The 21577-nt window shown below is 43.7% G+C and overlaps 1 protein-coding gene and 1 pseudogene across 1 annotated transcript in view; both read right to left on the reverse strand.

The window, feature by feature from the left end:
* Positions 1 to 1168: 1168 nt before the first annotated feature.
* The window catches only part of LOC127053883 (uncharacterized), a 412316-nt gene continuing 391907 nt past the window's right edge, over positions 1169 to 21577 (reverse strand). The window contains exon 8 of the mRNA XM_050959235.1: positions 1169 to 2407. The gene's annotated coding sequence lies outside the window, so the exon portion shown is untranslated. The remainder of the gene's footprint in view (positions 2408 to 21577) is intronic.
* Positions 2424 to 16811, reverse strand: LOC127053882 (uncharacterized; annotated as a pseudogene).

Below are 21577 nucleotides of genomic sequence, written 5' to 3' on the forward strand. Positions count from 1 at the left end.
GGGGAAAGGCCCTGGATGACAACGGAATGGCTAACAGTCTCATACGCGATTCTTTTGCAGCCTATTTCAATTAGAAAGTATGTATTTGTTAGAGTAATTGGTAGGATGGAGGGGGCGGAGTCTTTAGCAGTGTATTGTACAGCAGCTGGCATATGCTAAACTAAGCTTCCAAAATGTCAAACTCACTCTGGTAACGTTTCTCAAAAGGTCCTGGTCAGATGAGAACGCAGACAGCACCACCCTGGAGATGACTTATGTCAATTTTTAATCATTGCAGCCTTGCGTGCATGAAAATTGAGTAAGAATTTGATGAAGACCTGGTATTTAACCCACCTGAGTTGACTTGCTTAACCTGTTCACCAAGCATAAAAAATACCACGTGATCTAAGTTCTAGTGAACAAACCATGGTCATTACCAGGACCTTGGGAAGAAGGGCATTCAGAAAGGGGCCCAGATAATTGCACTTTAGAATGCAGTGGATAAAGGCAACAGCTGCATGCATGGGGAGATGAGGACTGCCTGGATGGTAGAAGGGAGGGTTCTCGCCTGTCTACACTGGCTGAGCATGGACCATCATGGCCCCCACCACAGCAGTAAGTTTATGCCAATGCAGTTTGCTAGATTGTCCAGAGACCTGCAATGTTTTAAAGCATCCCAAAACCAGGGTACATGTTATTAACAAAGACCAGGGCCAGTAAGTTGGGGGGGGGGAGTGCGCATGCACGCACACACACACACGTTTGAGAAACCACTGGCTGATGTGCCCTTAGCATCCTCCCTCCTTTGCCTCAAAGAAATCCACAGATTTTTATCAAAAAGATCAAGACAGAAATTAATGTCACATTTTTATGGAAATTTCTCTGATCTGCAGTTTTTCCTTTCCAGTGTCCAACTATTTTCATTGGGCCAAACCCTTGCTCAGTAGGAGTTTGCCTGAGAAAGGATTGAAAAACCCTGGATAAAGACCTTGGGATTTGGTCAAATATTCCAACACGTAAACAGATTTCCTAATGAACTAAGAGGCCCAATGCAACTCCCAGTACTGTCAATAAAAAGATTCCCATTGACTTTATTGGCAGTTGGATTGGACTCGAATGGAGCAAGTCAGCTCTTAAAACTAGGAACCTTGTGCAATACCTTTTAATTATGACTTTTCCATTTCAATGATGCTGACACTACGGTCTGGTTTAATGAGGTCTGGGATTGAGACAACCTTCACCTTACTCTAGTTGAAAGAATGATTCCCTAAGAAAGCTCATGTACTTTTAAACATTTGGACAACTCTACCCAGCACTCTTCATCCTGACTCCATACATGTTTCTCTTCCCATCAAACAGTTCATATCATCAGCCATTCACGGGTTTAAAACAAACTAATCAAAATCACTCCGACCAAGGAATATATCAAAATTTAGGCTAAAACAAGAAGACGGTTTCAACCTCAGCTATGTAGAAATAGGAGACCCTATGCAATATTTACTCCTTATTAGTTGTTTCCAACAACCCTTCTTCGTGTTGTCAAATTCTTGGGAGTCACACAGAACACAGCATTAAAGAAGGCAGACCATTTTCAGCTGTATTTTTTTTTCTAAAGAGCTCACATTATACCAATACAGTGTCCAAGCCCCTTCGCCAGTGGCTGGAATGATAGTTACATCAGCGATATGTGCAGGTCTATCAACTATATAGTTGATTTAAAACAAACAAAAAAAAAACATAACCCCAGAACAGAACAACAAACCATTACATATTAAAACAAACATTTTACACCCACTACTCTCCATTTACAAGTCACAAGTGCAATATTCTTTGAAAAATTTTCTCCTGAGAGAAAACCCCCAAGAAGCAGAGTTTTTAGTGTTATGCTGTGGGTATGCGTTGGAAACCACATTAGATTTTTGTAAGGCAAGAGGTTTAGGACCTAGCAGGATGTAAGTGGATCAAGAGAGAGTATTAAAAAGGGGTATTTTGAAATGAGACATTCTTTCAAGTTTCATTCTCATTGGACATATATACTACAAAATAAAGACTTTAAAAAGTGCTATATGCTTTGTGAGTCCTTTATCACAATATGTAAAGCATAATCTTATAGCCGCTGCCTACGAGAAATGTTAGTGGCAGTGTTAGCGGTAGATTACATTCTAGGTCTCTCGTTCCTCTCTCTCAGCTGTTCCTCAATGTCTGAAGCCATCTTCTCATCAAGGCTTACATTACCCCACATGCATTTTGGGATAGTTTAGAGCGAGCTGTCTTTTAAAAAGAAGCAGACTCCATGAAGTTGATGATGGTTCACACCAGACTTGCCATACTCTGACGCCTTGCCTCATCCAGTGAAGCCTCCGGTGTCTCTTTGTACAGGCCAGTCTGAGAGACGAAACATCGAGAGGTATGGAACCATGATAACATACTGACAGATATGTCAGGGGGGGTAAAACAAATGCTTTTTTTTTTTTTTTTTAAAGTAATCCACCAGTGCTAGGCTGTTAGCTGATTTTAAAAAGGTAGAGCAGTTTGCAGTAAACAATGATGCTTTTTATCCTCAGGAACATACAGAATCTTCACCGTTCCCTGGCCCCCAAAGATCAGACATGAAGGATTTCTGCACCACAGTCTTCAGGCTCTGTGTAATGTGAAGAGTTTGTATCTGAATGGTGGACCCCAAACATTTCTTTATTTTCAATGTTTGGCTCCATTAATGCAGGTTTTTCAAAGATACTCTTTTTGCTAGTTTCTGGACAGTTCTGTACATATATTACTCGGTTATAAGCCTTAAGTCTCTTCCACAGCTGTACATACACTTTGCACTGGACATACATGAATAGAAGTCCTCCAGTGAAGCCAATAGCCACAACTACCAGCTTAGTCCAAAATGGCCACTCTAGAATCCCTGGAGGAAAGGAAAGGACCACATTAATATTAGTTAGGCTGCACAGTATCCTTTAAATGAGAGACACAGAATAGGCCACAATCAGAATCTCACATGCAAACCCATCTGAATTTGGGTTAAAATCCTTGTCAGTACTGTATGAGAGCAAACAGATGTGATCACTCCCAGGTTCCTTTATTATTATTGATAAGATGCCATAGGTGTACAGGGCACTTTACAGAAGAGGTAAGTCAGGTCCCGGACTTGAGCAGCAGCTAGTCCAGTTCTCAAAGTCCACAGGGTGCAAGTGTGGTAGGCAGTTCTCTTTACAAGTACACCGTTCTCTGTCGCAGGGTTTGTTTAATGCAAACAGTTCTTGTTATACCAACAGTTATGTTCTCGTTTTTGAAAGCCTGTCAGTTCCAGTTAATAGGTCTGTTCACACTCAACCCCCTGTTTTACTCTGTGTACAGCCCACGGGAAGTACTACCCCCTACAGGGTATAACAGCAGCTCGCAAACAGTTCAGTCTCCTTTATACCTCTTCCTGCCCACTCAGTGATCACACAACATATGGATTCACAGGCTTTAAGGCTGAAAGGGACCATCTAGTCAGACCTCAGGCCTAACACAGGCAAGACAGCTTCACCTAGTAGTCCCTATATCCAGCCCAATAACTTAGAGTTGAACTACAGCATCTCTTTTAGAAAGAGACGTCCAATCTTGATTTAAAGGCTGTAAATGGTGGACAATTTACCACATCCCTTGGTAAGCCTACTCTCGCTATTATAAATGTGCAGTATTATTTTAGTTTGAATTTGTCCCTATTGGACGCCCAGCCAGTGGATCTTGTTATAGCTCTGTCTGCTAGATTTAGAGACCATTAGTACTGTATATCTTCTCCAGTGTAGGTACTATACATATCAACCCTCTCCATTACTGGCTGGTCAGGGGCATTGCAGGAAAGACCATGACATCACGCTGATCCACCCATTTTCAAGTTTAATGGAGAATTAACAATACTATAACAAATCCATGACCACCTTGGACACGACATCTGTCACTGTGCTGCACACACATGACCATTTGGAACTGCTCAGCAGTGGCAGGGACAGAACTCAGATTCTCTTGCTCAAAAAGCACAGGACCCTGCCACTGGGTTACAAATACAACCCCATTAGCTGTTAGCAGTATAGGACCTATGCCATGCAGCCCAGCAGTTCCAATTCTATCCAATGGAGGCAGTGATGCATGCACACACGCACGCATGCACACACACACGCACTAGCCAGCTTACTGTAGTACTCATCAGATTGCTCATTTCATTTGAATTCTGAAACGGAGTACAGTACCAAGTACTAAATATTCATGCTATTCCTATTTATGCTCATCTAAAATGACCTAAAGGCTGTAAATGTTTGAAAGCATATGCTTTTCATAAGCATATTGATCCCTTGCATTAAAAGGCCAACAATTTTCAATACGCCCATAGATGATGCTGTCAGATGGAAGAGAGACCAGAAGCTTTCATTCAAAGCAGCCTCTTTGCTAAACAAAAATCAAGTACAATCAAACTACAACTGAAAATGAAAAATGACAGTAAGTCATGAAAATGTATACTTTGAAAAGTGGCTGCACTTAAAAATGACTGTGGGCTTCCAAATTTATTGACGCTCAATTATTTCCACAGCAAATGTGCTTTGCTTACACGTAAAAATGTGGGTTATATTTTTCTGTTTTATTTTTAACTGTTAGCCCTTCAAATGCAACCTGAGATCTAAGAGTCAGGCTAGGTTCTTGTGGTTCCTTCATCACTTCCAGGAATGAAATTTCAGCAGGACAAACTCTGTCCTTAGTGACAACTGTGTCAATGCATCATGTAACTGATTGGACTTTAATACACAATTCTGTTACCAATGAATAAGGAGGTGCTGAATCTAGCTCCCTCTCTTTTTAGCTGTGCTAGCTCTGCAGGGCTACTAGGAATAAAAATCAGGAAACACTTAGGCCTTGTCTACACAGGATTGGTACCGGTTTAAAAATAGATTTAGTTAAAGCACTGCAACTTCGTGCGTGAACACTTGTATTGGTTTAAAACTGGTTAGACTGGATTAGCTTGCAGCCATACATTTTACTGGTGCAAACTACACTGATAAGCCAGGTTTAAATCGATTTAAGAATGTCCACACACAAAGTTGCACTAGTTTAACTAACCTGGTTTATAATCACACCTTTAGTTAAAATGGTGCAACTTCGGGTCTTATTTTAATTACTAAAGTCAGAGATCTGACAGTTTAAAAAAAACATCATCTTGCTCAACAGATCTGCCTCTTTCCATTCAGAGTCACTTAAATAAGAAACAAAATAAAGTAACATACCAGTAGTCTGTCCCTGTTTAATCTCTTCAGCAGTCCTGTCTATAAGGACATACAGAGACCACACGACGCAGGTGATGGCAATGATATGGAATGTTACAGAACACATGATCTTCCTCCTCTCACTGGCCGTCATCTGCAACTTCTCCCACTAGCAAGAAATCCAGAAGGCAGAGCAAGCGGTTAGAGGTTTGTGGAAGCAAGAGCAGTGGATGAAAGGAACACTAGTGAACACACCTGACAGGCAGAGGCTGTTTTCCTCACAACACACAGAAGCATTTCTTTTTAAATGTCATTATGTCAGGTAGTTGCCGCAACCCACTAGTCCATATATCAGGGTGCAAGTTCAAGCAGTAGTGACTGGCACTCCAGTTTCTCCCTTGTGACTTTTGGCTCCAATCTTACTCCCATGACTTCAGTGGGAGCAGGAGCTGGTCTTAACAATAAATCTCTGTGCTGGGCCTCGGTGCACTGCTGCTGCTCACGCCTTATTTACCTGTACACACTTCAGTGGTGCAGCAGGGCTCGGGCTGATCCCAAACCCAGTTTTGTACAGCCTAAGCAACACTGCCTGTTAAGAGTGCCCACTGCTCTGTGGCCGAATGAGAGGTGGGGGGCACCAGTAAGTACGCCTGGCAAAATGGTAGTTGCTCAGGAAGGTTTGGCACCACTAATATAAAAACACTGCTATAGAAATGAATGGGCGAGCCACTGGTCAGTGTGTGTTACATGCCCATCTCTGTACCCAACCCACAGAGGATAGGAGTCTGTTACAGCCCCCAGATGTATAGCCTGACTTTAGTTCAAGCAATGGAAACTGATGCTTTTAGGTCTAGGTATTCAGTGCGTACATACTAGGCTATTTGATGAAACAATGGAAGTTGCTACCTATGTTTTATATTCAAGTACATTAATGCGGAACCACACTTCCCCTCTGAATAACCAGTAGAGACAATGAGATGAAGTACCATCTGAAATGCCCAGATGTATGCTGATTACCAAGCCATCAATGATTTTGTTATAGTCCCATTAGAAACCACAACGTTTTGGCCATTACTAAGTAGGAAGGATGCAAAAAAATTAGACATTTTTAAAGACATTTACCACTGGTAATCACTCGAAAAAGGCTTTTATTTTTGATGCATTTGAGAATGAGTCTGGCATTTCCGTCTCATATTCACATTGGACAAATCCTTCACACACCTTCTCTAGGTACACTGTGAGCCACGCATAGTCTCTTCTCCATTACAGCTATGCAAGCCCATTGGGTTGCATTTGACAATGCATGGATGAATTTGGCCTAAAGAGCTTATAACAGAGAAAAAGGAGCTTGAGGCTTCTCAACCACAACTCCCATGAGGCACCATGGCATCATTTCCAAATCAAAATATTTGTGTGTTTGGCCAAATATTCCAGTTACCAAATTCTGCCAAAAATCATTTTTTTCCTGTGGAAAACTTAGATTAAAATGATTTTTTATTTCATTTTCATAAAAATTTTACAAGGAAAAAGCTCCCATGTTTTGACCAGCTCTACTTCATAAGCTGGGTTGTTGTTTCCTAGCTCTGTTGGAAACTCGGACTCTCTCCTTACGGGGTCAATGGGCCAAACACTTTACAGACCTGATTCATGACTGCTTTATCCCCACTGGGACTTGAAGTTAAACCTGGGATGATCACTTTGATTCTTATGCTACTGGCAAGCACCACGCCTATATTTTGGCCTTCTCTTGTTCACAGTCCCGCTACAGGTTATTTTCTCCTGACTGACAGGATACAATACAGGAGGAATTGAGGATGAGGTGTCAGCTTGACTGCAGTTTGAATCTCAGGAACTTTTGAGGCCTAATTCCATTTTGTTTGTTTGTGTTCCCTCCTCCCCATCTCCCCCGTTTATGGTTCTGTTTCTGATCATTTTTGGTACCTGGTTTCTTCATAATAGATTAAATTTTCAGAAATGATGAGTGGATTTTGGATATTTCCCTTTCTGGGTGCCCAGTGTGGTATACCTCATAGGGATGAGTTTTTTAGAAAATGCTGAGCAATCCACTCATGGTGTTCCAAATTTGACACCTCAAAAAACTGAGATGCCCCAAAACCACTAGCCAGTTTGTTAATTTAGACTATTGTGTTTTTATCCTTGCCTTATTTATTTATTTTTGTTTGGTCTTCTTTGTGGTCCAACATCAGGGATGGCCAAAGCATGACCTGCAGGCCCAATGGCACCCAGGATGTTCTACAGTGCAGCTCACAGGTAACTTCCTCCACATATAAGAAGGCGAGGCTGGGAGAAACAACAGGCCCCAAAATGCAGGTCTCCATCGTGATCCAAGAGGTCTCTGTTCAGAACAGCATCATGTCCTGAGCTATATATTTTGCAGACTGCACTTCTGTATTAAAGATGAAGGTGGCTGAAATCTGCTTCATTTTCTGTAGATTAGTAGTGGCTTTGGGATCCTGGCCAACTACCATTACAGCCCTTGGATGGTTACACTTTGGACTCCCCATCCTAGTGATTCAGGATCATCTGCTTGATTTAATCTTCTATGCTTATTCTTGTCCCAGACTGAGGTTACTTTTATTAACCTCTAACATGGGCAGGCACAGCATGATTTGCCAGTGCTAAGAATATTAGTGGTTCTTATGCAGAAATCCTACTGGTGAGCATCAACTTGCCTTTGAAAGACAGAGGTATTTGGGATAGGGAAATGGATACCGGACACAACAATGGACAGATCCTTGTGTTCGTCAGTATCGGTAAGGTAAGTCAGTGGTGTATAGATGGCAGAAAGTGTTAAATAATAGCTGTTGGTTCTAGCAAGTTGAAGTCATAAAATGTTACTATGTATGTTCAGTGCAAAAAAGAAACAAAACATTATTTTTCTGGGTGAATTTCATTGCACCATAAATAAGATTTTGGCTTTAAAAAAAATTTGCTACATTATTATTTTTTATGTAACCAAAGGACTTCAGTGGAATCATTTTACAAATAAATATGAAAGATACAGAGCCTACAATTCCCACATCTTCAAGAAAATTCATAAACCATATGGGCAACAGTACAGCAAATCCTGTGCTTTAGAGTGGGTCTCAGCTCTGAAAGGTGACTGTAGAAATGGTAGGTCCTAACAAAACAGACCAGTTCCTGGTGTACTTTCAGAGTTACAGCTGCTGACTTTGCTGACTACAATAAATGTTTCCTCTTTTTTATTCCTGTTAGTCCTGTGGAGCCAACCCAATCACTGGAGAGGAAAATAGATTTTTTTCTGGCTTGGGCAGCATCAACAGGATTGTCAATTAAGTTCTGACAGCAGATTCTTTATTACTGGTGATGCATGAAACCAGAAAAAAATCCAGCTTGACTCTCAGATCCAGGTTGCATTTTCAGTAGAAAATACAGATTTATAAAATTGAGCAGACTGTATATGGAATCACTGAGGGATGATAAGCATGGAGTCCCACTGTGCCATGTTTAAAAAAAGAGTCACTTTTGCGAGCAGTGCCACACTTTTAAGGCAAACTATTTCTTTGGAACCAGTCCTTGGACCTACCTTTCGTAAAAGCAGCAAAGAATCCTGTGGCACCTTATAGACTAACAGACGTTTTGGAGCATGAGCTTTCGTGGGTGAATACCCACTTCCTCAGATGCATGTAATGGAAATATCCAGGGGCAGGTATATATATGTGTGCTAGCAAGCAAGCTAGAGATAACGAGGTCAGTTCAATCAGGGAGGATGAGGCCCTGTTCTAGCAGTTGAGGTTTGAAAACCAAGAGAGGAGAAACTGGTTCTGTAATTGGCAAGCCATTCACAGTCTTTGTTCAATCCTGAGCTGATGGTGTCAAATTTGCAGATGAACTGAAGCTCAGCAGTTTCTCTTTGAAGTCTGGTCCTGAAGTTTTTTTGCTGCACGATGGCCACCTTAAGATCTGCTATAGTGTGGCCAGGGAGGTTGAAGTGCTCTCCTAAAGGTTTTTGTATATTGCCATTCCTAATGTCTGATTTGTGTCCCATTTATCCTTTTCCGTAGAGACTGTCCAGTTTGGCCGATGTACATAGCAGAGGGCATTGCTGGCATATGATGGCGTATATTACATTGGTGGATGTGCAGGTGAATGAACCAGTGATGGTGTGGCTGATCTGGTTAGGTCCTGTGATGGTGTCGCTGGTGTAGATATGTGGGCAGAGTTGGCATCGAGGTTTGTTGCATGGATTGGTTCCTGAGCTAGAGTTATTATGGTGTGGTGTGCAGTTACTGGTGAGAATATGTTTCAGGTTGGCAGGTTGTCTGTGGGCAAGGATTGGCCTGCCACCCAAGGCCTGTGAAAGTGTGGGATCATTGTCCAGGATGGGTTGTAGATCCTTGATGATGCGTTGGGGGGTTTTAGCTGGGGGCTGTATGTGATGGCCAGTGGAGTCCTGTTGGTTTCTCTCTTGGGTTTGTCTTGCAGTAGGAGGCTTCTGGGTACACGTCTGGCTCTGTTGATCTGTTTCCTTATTTCCTCGTGCGGGTATTGTAGTTTTGAGAATGCTTGGTGGAGGTTTTGTAGGTGTTGGTCTCTGTCTGAGGGGTCAGAGCAGATGCGGTTGTACCTCAGTGTTTGGCTGTAGACAATGGATCGTGTGATGTGCCCGGGGTGGAAGCTGGAGGCATGAAGGTAGGCATAGCGGTCGGTGGGTTTTCGATATAGGGTGGTGTTAATGTGACCATCACTTATTTGCACCGTGGTGTCAAGAAAGTGGACCTCCCGTGTAGATTGGTCCAGGCTGAGGTTGATGGTGGGGTGGAAACTGTTGAAATCATGGTGGAATTTTTCCAGAGTCTCCTTCCATGGGTCCAGATGATGAAGATGTCATCAATGTAGCGTAGATAGAGAAGGGGTGTGAGTGGACGAGAGCTGAGGAAGCGTTTGTTCCAGGTCGGCCATGAAGATATTGGCATATTGTGGGGCCATGCGGGTGCCCATAGCAGTGCCACTGATCTGGAGATATATATTGTCATCAAATTTGAAATAGTTGTGTGTAAGTATAAAGGCACAGAGCTCAGCAGCCAGTTGTGCTGTGGCATCATCAGGGATAGTGTTCCTGACAGCTTGTATTCCATCTGTGTGTGGGATGTTTGTGTAGAGAGCCTCTACATCCACGGTGGCTAGGATGGTGTTTTCTGGGAGGTCACCAATGCATTGTAGTTTCCTCAGGAAATCAGTGGTGTCACGGAGATAGCTGGGAGTGCTGGTGGCATAGGGTCTGAGTAGAGAGTCCATATATCCAGACAGTCCTTCAGTGAGAGTGCCAATGCCCGAGATGATGGGGCGTCCAGGATTTCCGGGTTTGTGGATCTTGAGTAGTAGATAGAATAACCCTGGTCGGGGCTCTAGGGGTATGTTGATTTCTTCTGGTGTTAGTGTAGGGAGTGTCCTGAGTAGATGCTGTAGTTTCTTAGTGTATTCCTCAGTGGGATCTGAGGGAAGTGGCCTGTAGAATTTGGTATTGGAGAGTTGTCTGGCTGCCTCCTTTTGATAGTCAGACCTGTTCATGATGACAACGGCACCTCCTTTATCAGCCTCTTTGATGATAATGTCAGGATGGTTTTCTGAGGCTGTGGATGGCATTGCATTCTGCACGACTTAGGTTGTGAGGCAAGCGATGTTGTTGTTCCACGATTTCTGCCTGTGCATGCCGCGGAAGCATTCATGTATAGGTCCAGGCTGTCATTTCGACCCTCAGGAGGAGTCCATGTGGAGTTCTTTTTCTTGTGCTGTTGGTGGGAGGGCACCCGTGTATCAGTGCACTGTTCAGGGTTGTCCTGGAAGTATTCTTTGAGTCGGAGACGGCGAAAGTAGGCTTCCAGATCGCCACAGAACTGTATCATGTTGGTGGGGGTGGCAGGGCAGAAAGAGAGTCCCCGAGATAGGACAGACTTTTCTTCTGGGCTGAGTGTGTAGTTGGATAGATTGACGATATTGCTGGGTGGGTTAGGGGTACCACTGTTGTGGCCCATGTGGCAGGTAGGAGTTTAGACAGCTTACAGTCCTTTTTCCTTTGAAGAGAGGTGAGTGAGTAATGTAGATCTCCTGTCTTATTCTAGTGAAGTCCGTTTGTATAGAAGTTTGGTTATTAATGAGAGTCTCCAGGTTGGAGAGCTCTTTTTTGATGTTTTCCTGTTTGCTGTATAGGATGCTGATCAGGTGGTTCCTCAGTTTTTTTGATAGAGTATGACATAATCTCTCACTGTGGTCTGTGTAGTATGTAGATAGCAGTGGATTTTTACCTTTAGTCCATTTGGTACCTTTCGTAGGGGCTTTAATTTGGTCTCCATGATGAACTCATACTTGCAGAGTTCAGAACATCGGTGTCTGAGCTCTTGATCCACTGCTGCAGGCAGGCTTGGTGCACAAAATGAAGACTTCCTGTGCAGTGACAGGGGGTAATCAAGGGGCTTTCCTCATCTCCTTCACGGTGACATATCCTGAATCAGGAGCAAAGCAGCTCATTAGGAGGCAGTAGCAGAGACAGGGAAAACCAAAACAACGTAGAGGAGGCTTTTAACATTTGTGATCAGGCACGGTCAACCAGTGAAGATTCCAAACGACATACATTTCAAACCAAGAAATTTATCAATAAGAAATACCAACAAATAAAATAAAATATGACACACAATAACTGAGCACAAACACTGCTAACTACACAATTTCTCTCTAGCTCACTGGTCAGACACATAAGGTCTGAAAGAGATTTGATAATGAAAAGAGAAAGAACAGGGTAAGAAATTACAACGCATCGTCTTGTCTACCAGAACAATAGTACTTTACTGAGTGTGGCATTTAAGCAGTACGGACACTTCCCATGACAGAACATGCTCACAGAGGTGTAAACCTAACTCTGGTTTACAATTAAAAAAAAAAAAAAACAAATAAACAAAAAAAACCAGAAACCACCACACCCACACAAACTCCACAAGAACATGAAGGGCTAACCTATGAGGCCTGAATCTTGCCTTCTGGGATGGATTATTTCTAGTAAAAGTTACCAAGAGATGGACTCAGGCTGCAAAGCTCTGGTCTGACTCTTGCCAAAGTTGGGAATGTTTAGATCTTCTGCCCATCTCAACTCACTCACTTTGCAATGGCTGCCAATGACAGCTACAGTAAGGTTCCCCATATTCCCTATCGATTAACCTAGTGGGCACTGAGTAGCTCCTCTCCCAATACGTTGCCATTCCAAGGTACTGCAGTTCCAATTCCATTTCAAGCTCCAGTTAACGGAGACACTTGGTTCAGCATATTGCCACGGAAGCAGATGGATAATTAATTTCCTATGAGGTTGTTTTAAAAAGTTAATGAAGAAACACTGGGGGCACGAGTGCAGAAGGTCAGTGAGGATGGGACCAATATCTTCTGGAGCATCCCACCTACCCACTGTCGGAAACCCTTATTGAGTCCCTGTGACCCAGCTGCTACTTTGCACTCTGACTGCTGGCTGAGGAGCCAAGTGGTGAAGGTAAGTGGGCTGGCAAGTATCACTGGGCCCAGGGATGAGAAGCAGCAATGAGGTGGACTGTGCTGAACAAGGGGCAGAGTGAGTAGCATTGGGGAGGCAGGTGGTAACAGGAAAGGAGTCAGGAAGCAGGGATACATTATGGCCTTTGCAGAGGTTGGGTCACTTGTAGGGGAGAGAAAGGAGTTGGAGAGGATGATTGATAGGAGAACAGGGGCCAATTCTCACTATACCGAGTGCCTACCCAAAACCAGGCTGAGGCAGAGTGGCAGACTCTGCACCCGGATGAGGGGGCAGAACTAGGTAGCTGCCTCTGATGGGGCTTTATATCTTCCGGATCTGGTTAAGTTTCTGAAGCGGCACAGTCCATCCAGACCACACCTCACTTGTTTGGCCCCACACGATGGACACGCATCAGGGCCATGTTCTGGCTCATCGCTAACAGTGAGCCCTTGAATTACGCTTTTCACCCGAGGCCCTTTATGAACAGATACATGGAAATAAACAGAAAAGCTTTACCAAAAAAAATCATACATAAGTTGATCAAATCTAGGAAGTGACACTTAAATGGCCCATCTTCCAATGACCGTCAGCAAAGCACATTGCTCTTTAAGCTAAGAACGTTCAGCTTGGCCTTTAATATGTGTAGCTGATTCTCTCAGATATTCCTGGGTTTGGCACCAATAAAACCACTTTGGACTGCGGAGCTGTGAAGCAAATTGCTTTGGGTTGCAAAGAATTTACTGACTTAAAGGCAAGCTTCCACTTAGTGGACTAATAAAGCATTGGAAAAACAGCAGGCCTCAAACTGCACATATTAAAGCAAGGTGAGAGAACACAAAGGCAGAGAAAGCAGAGCAGGTCACCGCGAGTGTGGGAGGGGGCAGAGGAAGGCGTTCTCTGTAAACCAACCTGCAGGCATCCCCCGACGTGGACACAGGGGAAAGAGGGGGGAATTTTTCTGACAGGGGAGAAGGGCAGTCTAGGTCACTGTCTTTCTCAACTGAACACAGTGGTGCCCGCAGCTCCTTTGATTTCAACCTCACGGAGGCACTGTCCTCGAATACGTCATCATCCCCCATGTCATCAGAGCAGAAGCCTGTGCTTTCCACCAGCACGCTGGAGGATTTTGCAGTTTGGAAGTGGCTTGGATAGCTCTCTAGTTCATGGAACTTATGCAGGCTGCTGGCACTTGAGCTGTGGGAGAAGGAAAAGAGGTAGCGCAGCAGCTTTTTGCTTCTTGCTGACATCTCATTGTCCACCTTGTCATCCAGGAGAGGTATATGCACCGCGTGGTGGTTCTCGGTTGCTCCCGAAGCGCTCGAGTAGGTGGGGAAAGAGACGGCATGTAAGAGTGTTTAGAATTGCTAAAAGAAGGCCTGAGATTGAGTGATTTCTTCTCTTTCTGATTAAATCTGTTAATCCTTAAACACTGCTCCTGTGTCGGGGTCAGTTTGCCTTCAGAGCACGTTCGCTCCCCATAGTTAGAGCTCTCTGTGTGCTCTGTGCCTTCTGGTCCACGTCGTTGAGGGACTTGGAGAATTTAAGAGCTCGGGCGGCTTTTGCATTTTTAGCAGACTCAAGCGCATGGACCCAATCCTGCCCATGGGAGTTTCTCTTTGATGCCTGTAACGTGTCCTGACAGATTACTGTCACTGTGACCCCCTGTGTCAGAGAATTCTGGCAGTGAGGATTTTTCAAGACAACAGCAGACTGCACTGGACTGTGATGACAACATTCAGAAAATACTGCACTGGAACTGCATGCAGAACAGTGGAATAAAAGCACAGAAAGTAAAAACAATTATACAAGGGAACACGTATAATCAAAGTGAAGAAACAAGAATTATGGCTAGTGTTGGGCTGGTAAACACAGCAAGCAAACAGTAGGTGGATCCCATGGAGCAGCACTAGACAGTATTCGAGAGAAACAAATGGGACATTTAGAATCAGAGCCCTAGATTGCTTACTTCCTGGTGTACATGATTTTTTCATAAATTGGTCCTTGTACAGGCCCCACTGCAGCTCTACAAACAACAAACATTACCTGCAGATGTCCTGATTGGATGGCATAACAGAGGTTCGAGAGAAGCTATGAGGAGCAGAAACGGAGGTTGGACTGCCAGCCTGCAATAAGAAATGACAGGTCAGCTTTTCTGAAGCACCAGTCTTTAGTATCAAACACAGTATCTGGGGGCAGATACTGCATCAGATCCAATGCTCTTGGGTTAGTTGTAGATGTGTGAGGCTTGTGGAGACAAGCACTGAATGTCAAAGAGCTTTGTTTGACTAATGAGTGTACACCATCACAACCCTTGGAAGAGGTATTCATATACCTGGAGCATACCTCTTCACACCAAAATGCAGCCTTCTCTGGGGTGGAACCTGGCAGTTTTTAAACTCTATAAAGAACAACAGTTCAGGAAATGAAGAATGCCATATTCATTCAAAGGAGGAATTAAACAGGGAGAGAGTATTTACCTAATTAGGATTTAGCTAGCACACAGGAGCTAACACTGCTATTTGAAAATACCATGGGACATTTAATGACGACAAGAGGCCAGGGTCTTGGCTTTCTAAGAGTCAGGCCATCAACAGTCCAGTATCCCACACATCATTCTGGGGCATATGTTCAGTACCAGCTCCCAGGAAAGAGCACCCCATGCTGAATCAGACCCCTCCCTGATGTGCTCTTTATACTTTGAGGTTTTATATTCTGGGTTTATACTGACAGAGCCTCCCATCTGTGTGGAGGCAAACCCTGGTGGCACTTAGCTTGAGGAGACCTGACAAGATCACAGCCTGAAATGCAACAGCTGAAGAATCCAGAGTTCTGCTCACCCAAATGAAAAATAAAGATCATCCATTTGGGCTGAAATTAAGAGAGGGAAAATTCAGGTTGAATCTCAGGAAAAGCAACAGACTAGACTGTGGAATAATCAACGTGCGGAAGTGGTAGACGCTCCAGCATCTGGCACATTTAAAACTAGAATTGAGAAAACTCTAACAGAAATACAGTATGGAGTATTCTTGCCCTGACAGGGAACAGGACCACATGACCTAACATTCATGTATTGGTGAATGTGAAATGTTTCTACCATTCTGAAATTTCAGATGAAGGAATCGGGTATGTGTAAACTCTATGTACATGGGTAACCTGTAGGCAGACTCCCCTACATTCCATGGCTGAAGAATTTGCTGTGTATTTTGACCCTTGTTGCAGAGTTGTGCTCTAGAATCCCAACTTTTATTTAAAAGTAAAATCATGTTTCTAGCCATTTTGGTTGCAAAGCAAAGCAAACCTTGAAAACCTGAACAGTGCATTGTCATCTGCCTTAGTCTGCAGGCAGCCTGAAAAAAAAAGAGTTTTGAAAGGAGCTAAATGCCCCATTCATCTCAGTGGGGTGCTAACTCTGAAACCAAAAGATGACAATTTAAAATGACAGTACTAATGCTTTTATTGTGAACCTTTAGCAGAAACATCCAGCTAATATGCTTGACCACAACCTCAGACTGCCTCACATTTCTACATTTCTTCAGCTACCAGATACCTCAACTGCCCCTTATCCAGCTGCCAAAACTCAAGCTTCCCAAAGGAAACTTTTGCAATGCAGTTCTACAGGGTCAGTACAAAAATCTTTGTCATATAAAAACTAAATATGTGGGACAGAGTTAAATACACAGTTTACTATCAAAATATATAGCACAGGGGCTACTATACCGAGTGTAATATTCAATCCCATATTTAATTTATTAAAAGCCTCTGTGGTACATTTAAAATGAAGTTGCCACAAGCTTTAGGAATTTTACTGCAGAATTTAGGTTCAGCTTGCCACAGAGTATGCATGACTTTACTTATAGATAGATGGGTATCCTACCAGAGAGGGTCACCTATAAAATAATAGTCACAGAAAACATCAGGCCAAAATCTGTTTGAATTACATTAAGGGTGTGACAAACCAACAAACTGCACATCAACAGTTGGTTATATTAGCTTTGCCCTGAGGACCATAGCTCATATATTTTATACTATGTGAATCAACACACTGGTAATAGAGTGAGTCCTCACCTACACATGTTGAGGTGAGTTCAAGACAGTGCCAGATGTTTTTTGGAAATTCTTTAGTTTTGTCTCTTTGTCTTATTGCCTTAGCATCAACTTCAAAACAGGTTTTTCTCGGACATTAAATGTTCTTGTCTCCCAACATGATTCTTTTGTGATCATTGTGGTTGTTTTTCAAAAACACCACCACCACATCAGTGTGGAAGCTGACATTTGATCTGCAGTAATTATGCAAATGTGCATTAATGAGATTTTTTTAAATGCTGTAGACAATATTTAGCAAGCTTTTAAAAACAAAATATTGACCCAATGGAACAGCACACTACACTGTGCCTTGGAAACACAAAAAGCAGATGTTGCTGGAAGCACAGGAGTTTACTCAAGAGATAAATACATCTCAGGCTCTTGAAAGAAAAAGATATAAGAAGTATCTGGCAATATGACTCTGGATACAGGACCGAATCCCGGCTCTGCTTCCCATGGAAGGAAGGACCATGCAAACATCCTTGTAGAGAAGTGAGACTCACTGGCACAGTGCCTCCTGCTGGTCATCCTGGGAATTAGCTCTTGTCCAGCTCAGAGTGCCCTCTGCTGGCTGGTGGCTCACCTGCCTCAGCCCCTATGACCCTCCCGGACCACAGTGCCCCTTACCCTCAGGTTCTGCCCACCACAGTACCCCAGACGCTGGGTCTCCCCTCCCAGGGGAACCCCCAACCCTCTATCCCCCCCTTGCCTCAGTGGCTACTGCCAGTCATCATCTAGCCCCTGTTCACTGGGGTAGACTGCAGTGTAATGGCCACTCATCATTGGCAAGGGGAGCTTGGACCTACTGCCTTCCCTTGCAGACCAGTACCTCTCTAGGCCTTTCTGTCAGGCCATAGCCTGGGAGGTTGCCAGGCCTGAGGTCCCCAGCTCAGCTGCCCCTTCCCCAGCACTGTTCTGCCCACGGTACCCTTTGCTCCGTCAAGCAGCAAGGTCATCTCTGTCCAAAGCTGCCTAGAGAGAGACTCCTCCAACTTCTGGCCCACAACCCTCTTGTCAGGGACAGCTGGGCCCTAATTGAGCTGGACACAGCTGTAGCTGCTGCTCCAATCAGCCTAGCTTGGCTGTTTTAACCCCTTTTCTCCAGCCCTCCCCAGGGCAGCCCTCAACCCGGAGCTGTTTCAACCCCTTCAGGGCTGGAGTGGGGTGACCACCCTGCTATAGTCCTACAATGTCCATGTGGGCTCACGACGGGCCTGGCCCACACCTAGGGTGTCTGGGCATGGTGCAGAAGGGATGAAGAAGGTATACACTCACTCCATGGGCTGTTTGGGAATGGGGAGACCATTCAACCATCAGACGGCTCTCCGTGGGGCCCACAGAGGTTATTCTCATGGGGGAGCAGGGAGAGGGTGCAGAAAAGGGAGTAGTATGCCCCCCCCACCAAAAAAAAAGAAAAACACAAAACTAAACAGAAACAAAATGGCAAGAAAAGTCCCTATGGCAATTTTTGTCTGAATAGGGGACCTCCCGTCCCTACGTTGTAGAACAGTATTGGTGTGTACTGTTTGTTGCTGCTCCCTTCCCCAGAAGAGGCTGCATCTTAATGGTGCTGGATGCATACAAAGCCCAATTCTGCAAACCCTTAATGGCAGAACTCCCAGTGAAAGCAAGATCAAGCCCAAAGTTTGTGCAATGCTTTGGCTCCAGTGCAATGTAAAATATTATTGATGAGTTATAAACCCCTCAAAAGAGAGACGGGTAGTAGAAACGCTGGCCTGAAATGGTTCAACCGCATGAGTGGAAAACCTAAAATTAACCAAGTGAGGCTCTAAGAGGCTGTGAAAGCCAAGAATGGACAGAAACAGTTACATTAAAATTCTCTCTTTGCATCAACTCAGCTAAACTAAAAATGAATACTTCCCCAAAACTTCCTGACTGGCCCCCCTCCCATGCAGGACAGAAAGTGCTGCAAAGGCATCCGTGAGCTACACAGAGTGTAAATGTAAATCCTGAGACCGCGATCCTGCACAAAAATGTCACATGACCAAAAATTAAAGACTGTATGTAATGCACATGTACATACAACCTTAACTGTGGTATTTACTAATTTCTGAGTGCTTCTCTTTGCAAGCTTAATGTCTGAAGCTCTGTTTCATTTCTTAAATCTTCCCAAATGATATTCCATCTGCATGTGAGAAATTGTATTCATTTTTCTTATGCAAAAATCCACAACTGTAACAGAACATGGAGAAACTATCCATTGATTAACTTTCAACTTCAATACACACGCATACATTGGACCAAAAGAATCCTGGGATATTGTACATTCAAAAAGAAATCTACTGTGGTACAATAAAAAACAGAGGATATGCACAAAGTACATTTTTTCTACTCTTAAAACTCAGTCAAATCTAAGCAGATTGTCACTGATATAAGTACCTGTTTTTCAGGAAACGTCCCTGTCAAATTTCAATCTCTAAAGTGCAAGATCTGTTCAAGAAAGCTTGAAAAAAATTGTAATGGAAAGGTGTATTTCCCCCCACCACCCCATCTCTTCCTATGGAAAAACAGCAGGACTGTTTTCGCTCAAACTCCCCACCAAACACAAACCAAACCAAAAATAAATTTAACCTCAGAAAGTGACCAGACCTAGAAATTTTCAGTAATTTGAAAGATAAAAGTTTGAGGACATTATAAACAACTGAAAGAGACCCCCTTGGAATATAAACATTAGAAAACCTTAACAACAGTGTAGCTGCTGCTACTTACTCCAGCTTTTATGCACGTTATAGTATGTCTCTAAGTATTATTAGTTAAAACATGTACAATAGCTGGTAGTGTTTTTCAAAGCATTCTTGACTGTATTAGGTTTTTTGTTATGCTGACATCACAGCGCATATCTTACATACAAAAGACCTCATCACTAACTCCAGTTTTATATAGTTTTACTGCATTGACTTCAGTGCACTTGCTCCTGATGAACACCAGTTTCTGTGAGAGGAGAATCAGATCCAGAGCACTTAGAATGAATCCTGGGAATTAAATTAGCAAACTGCTCCATATTGCCATAGCGGTGTCCCACAACAACTCAGAAGAAAGGTCAGCACATGGTGAATAGTGTATATCAAACATTCCAGTCTGATGCAATTCAGCAGGATCAGTGTGTAATCTCCAGTGTCGTTACTCAGGTAATCACAGTGAGTTTGAACGTGATAATCTGCTGAAGCCCAGTTAGTTCTGGGATCACCATTAGAAAGAAGCCTGCGATAGCTTCTAATTCTAATTCCCTTTTCTCCTCTGAACAATCCTGTTAGCAAAGGACCTCAGCACCTTTTTTACAGTAATGTCTGCCCACAACTAAGTGCTGCACATCTGACCAGTCAAATCCCCGCCCCCCCAAACCAAAACAAAGCATTTTCGTTGTAGTGCATGATGTAGATCTGGCTATGGCTAAGCAATATTCCTAATTATCTACTCCTCTGAGTAGGTGACTGCTTACAGTACTGTCATCCCACTTCAAGCTGTGCTTTGGTAATAGTAATTATCCCTAGCGTTAAAGAACAGCTCTTGTCATATTCAAACAAAATGATCAAGTTACTCATTGAAGACACAGTTAAAAACAAATCCAGCCCCAGGGTAATTCATCCATTGATTAAAAATGTGGTATGAAGAAGGTGAAGCTTTTCCCACCCCTGCCAATGCTGCCGTATGTAGTTGCAACAGCAGGCAAAAAATCTTAGTACTTTTTATTATTTATGTTATGGTGACACTTGAAGCCTGAAAGGAGACTAGGGTCCTAATGTGCTAGATAGATGCTGTATATATCTGTGGTGAGACACCTTCCCTGCTCTAATCTAAATAGGAAAAATAGAGACAAAGCGTGAGGGAAAGGAAGCGTCATTACGTCCCTGCTTTAGAGATGAAGAACTGAGGCAAGCAGAGATTAAGCAACACGGAAAGTTACAAAGGAAGTCTATAGCGGGGCCAAGAATCAAACCCAGCTCCCCTGAATTCCAGGTCAGTGATTATTCACAAAACCAGCTTTCCTCTGATTTTGTGTTGTGATCCAGCCACTCTGTGCTGCACTGCCGACATAAAATAGATAAATAAATAAAATGAAATCCCCAGCCAGTCTACCAGCTCTCAGAATCACTCCAGTATTAGGGGGACCCCTCTCTCCCCCCATGGCACAGAACTGTTAGAGAAGCTCCTGCACACTTCCCTCACAGCTGTAGGAGCAAAGTGGGCATGACTGGGCTCTCTGACATCTCGCTAATCCCAGCCGCTGTATAAATCTTTTGGGGATGCAGGTGGAATTTAGAGCAGCCTGCATCTGCCCACATCTGGCTCATGATTGGGGAGGCACAAAGGATGTCACTTTCGCATCCCTTTCCTCATCTGAGCTGAGTGCTCCCTGTGATGCTTTCCAGGGGTACCCATGGTTGTGAGGCACCTTGCTACCCCTGGCATGAGGAAGCCTTGTCTGTGCCCACTGCGTGTCAGCTCCCTGACTCCTACAGTCACAGGCAACACCAGCACTACCCTCTCAGTCTGTGCAGGCTCCACTGTCCCTCTGCAGGTTAGCGATTGCATGCTGGAATCAGGAGGCAAGAGTCAGGGTCAGCCTGGGGTCAGAGACTGGATATTAGAAAGCGAGGTGAGGTCTGGAGTTGCAGCAAGTCACAAATTTGTGTAGTTGCTCAGACAACTTCTTAGGGCACCTCTTGGGTTAAACAGTGAGCATGGGCCAATCGAAGGCTGCAGTGTGCTCTCGCCTTGATCCCTTTGGGCAGTA

This window comes from Gopherus flavomarginatus, chromosome 6 (genome assembly GCF_025201925.1).
Source record: "Gopherus flavomarginatus isolate rGopFla2 chromosome 6, rGopFla2.mat.asm, whole genome shotgun sequence".
In the NCBI taxonomy this organism is placed as follows: domain Eukaryota; kingdom Metazoa; phylum Chordata; order Testudines; family Testudinidae; genus Gopherus; species Gopherus flavomarginatus.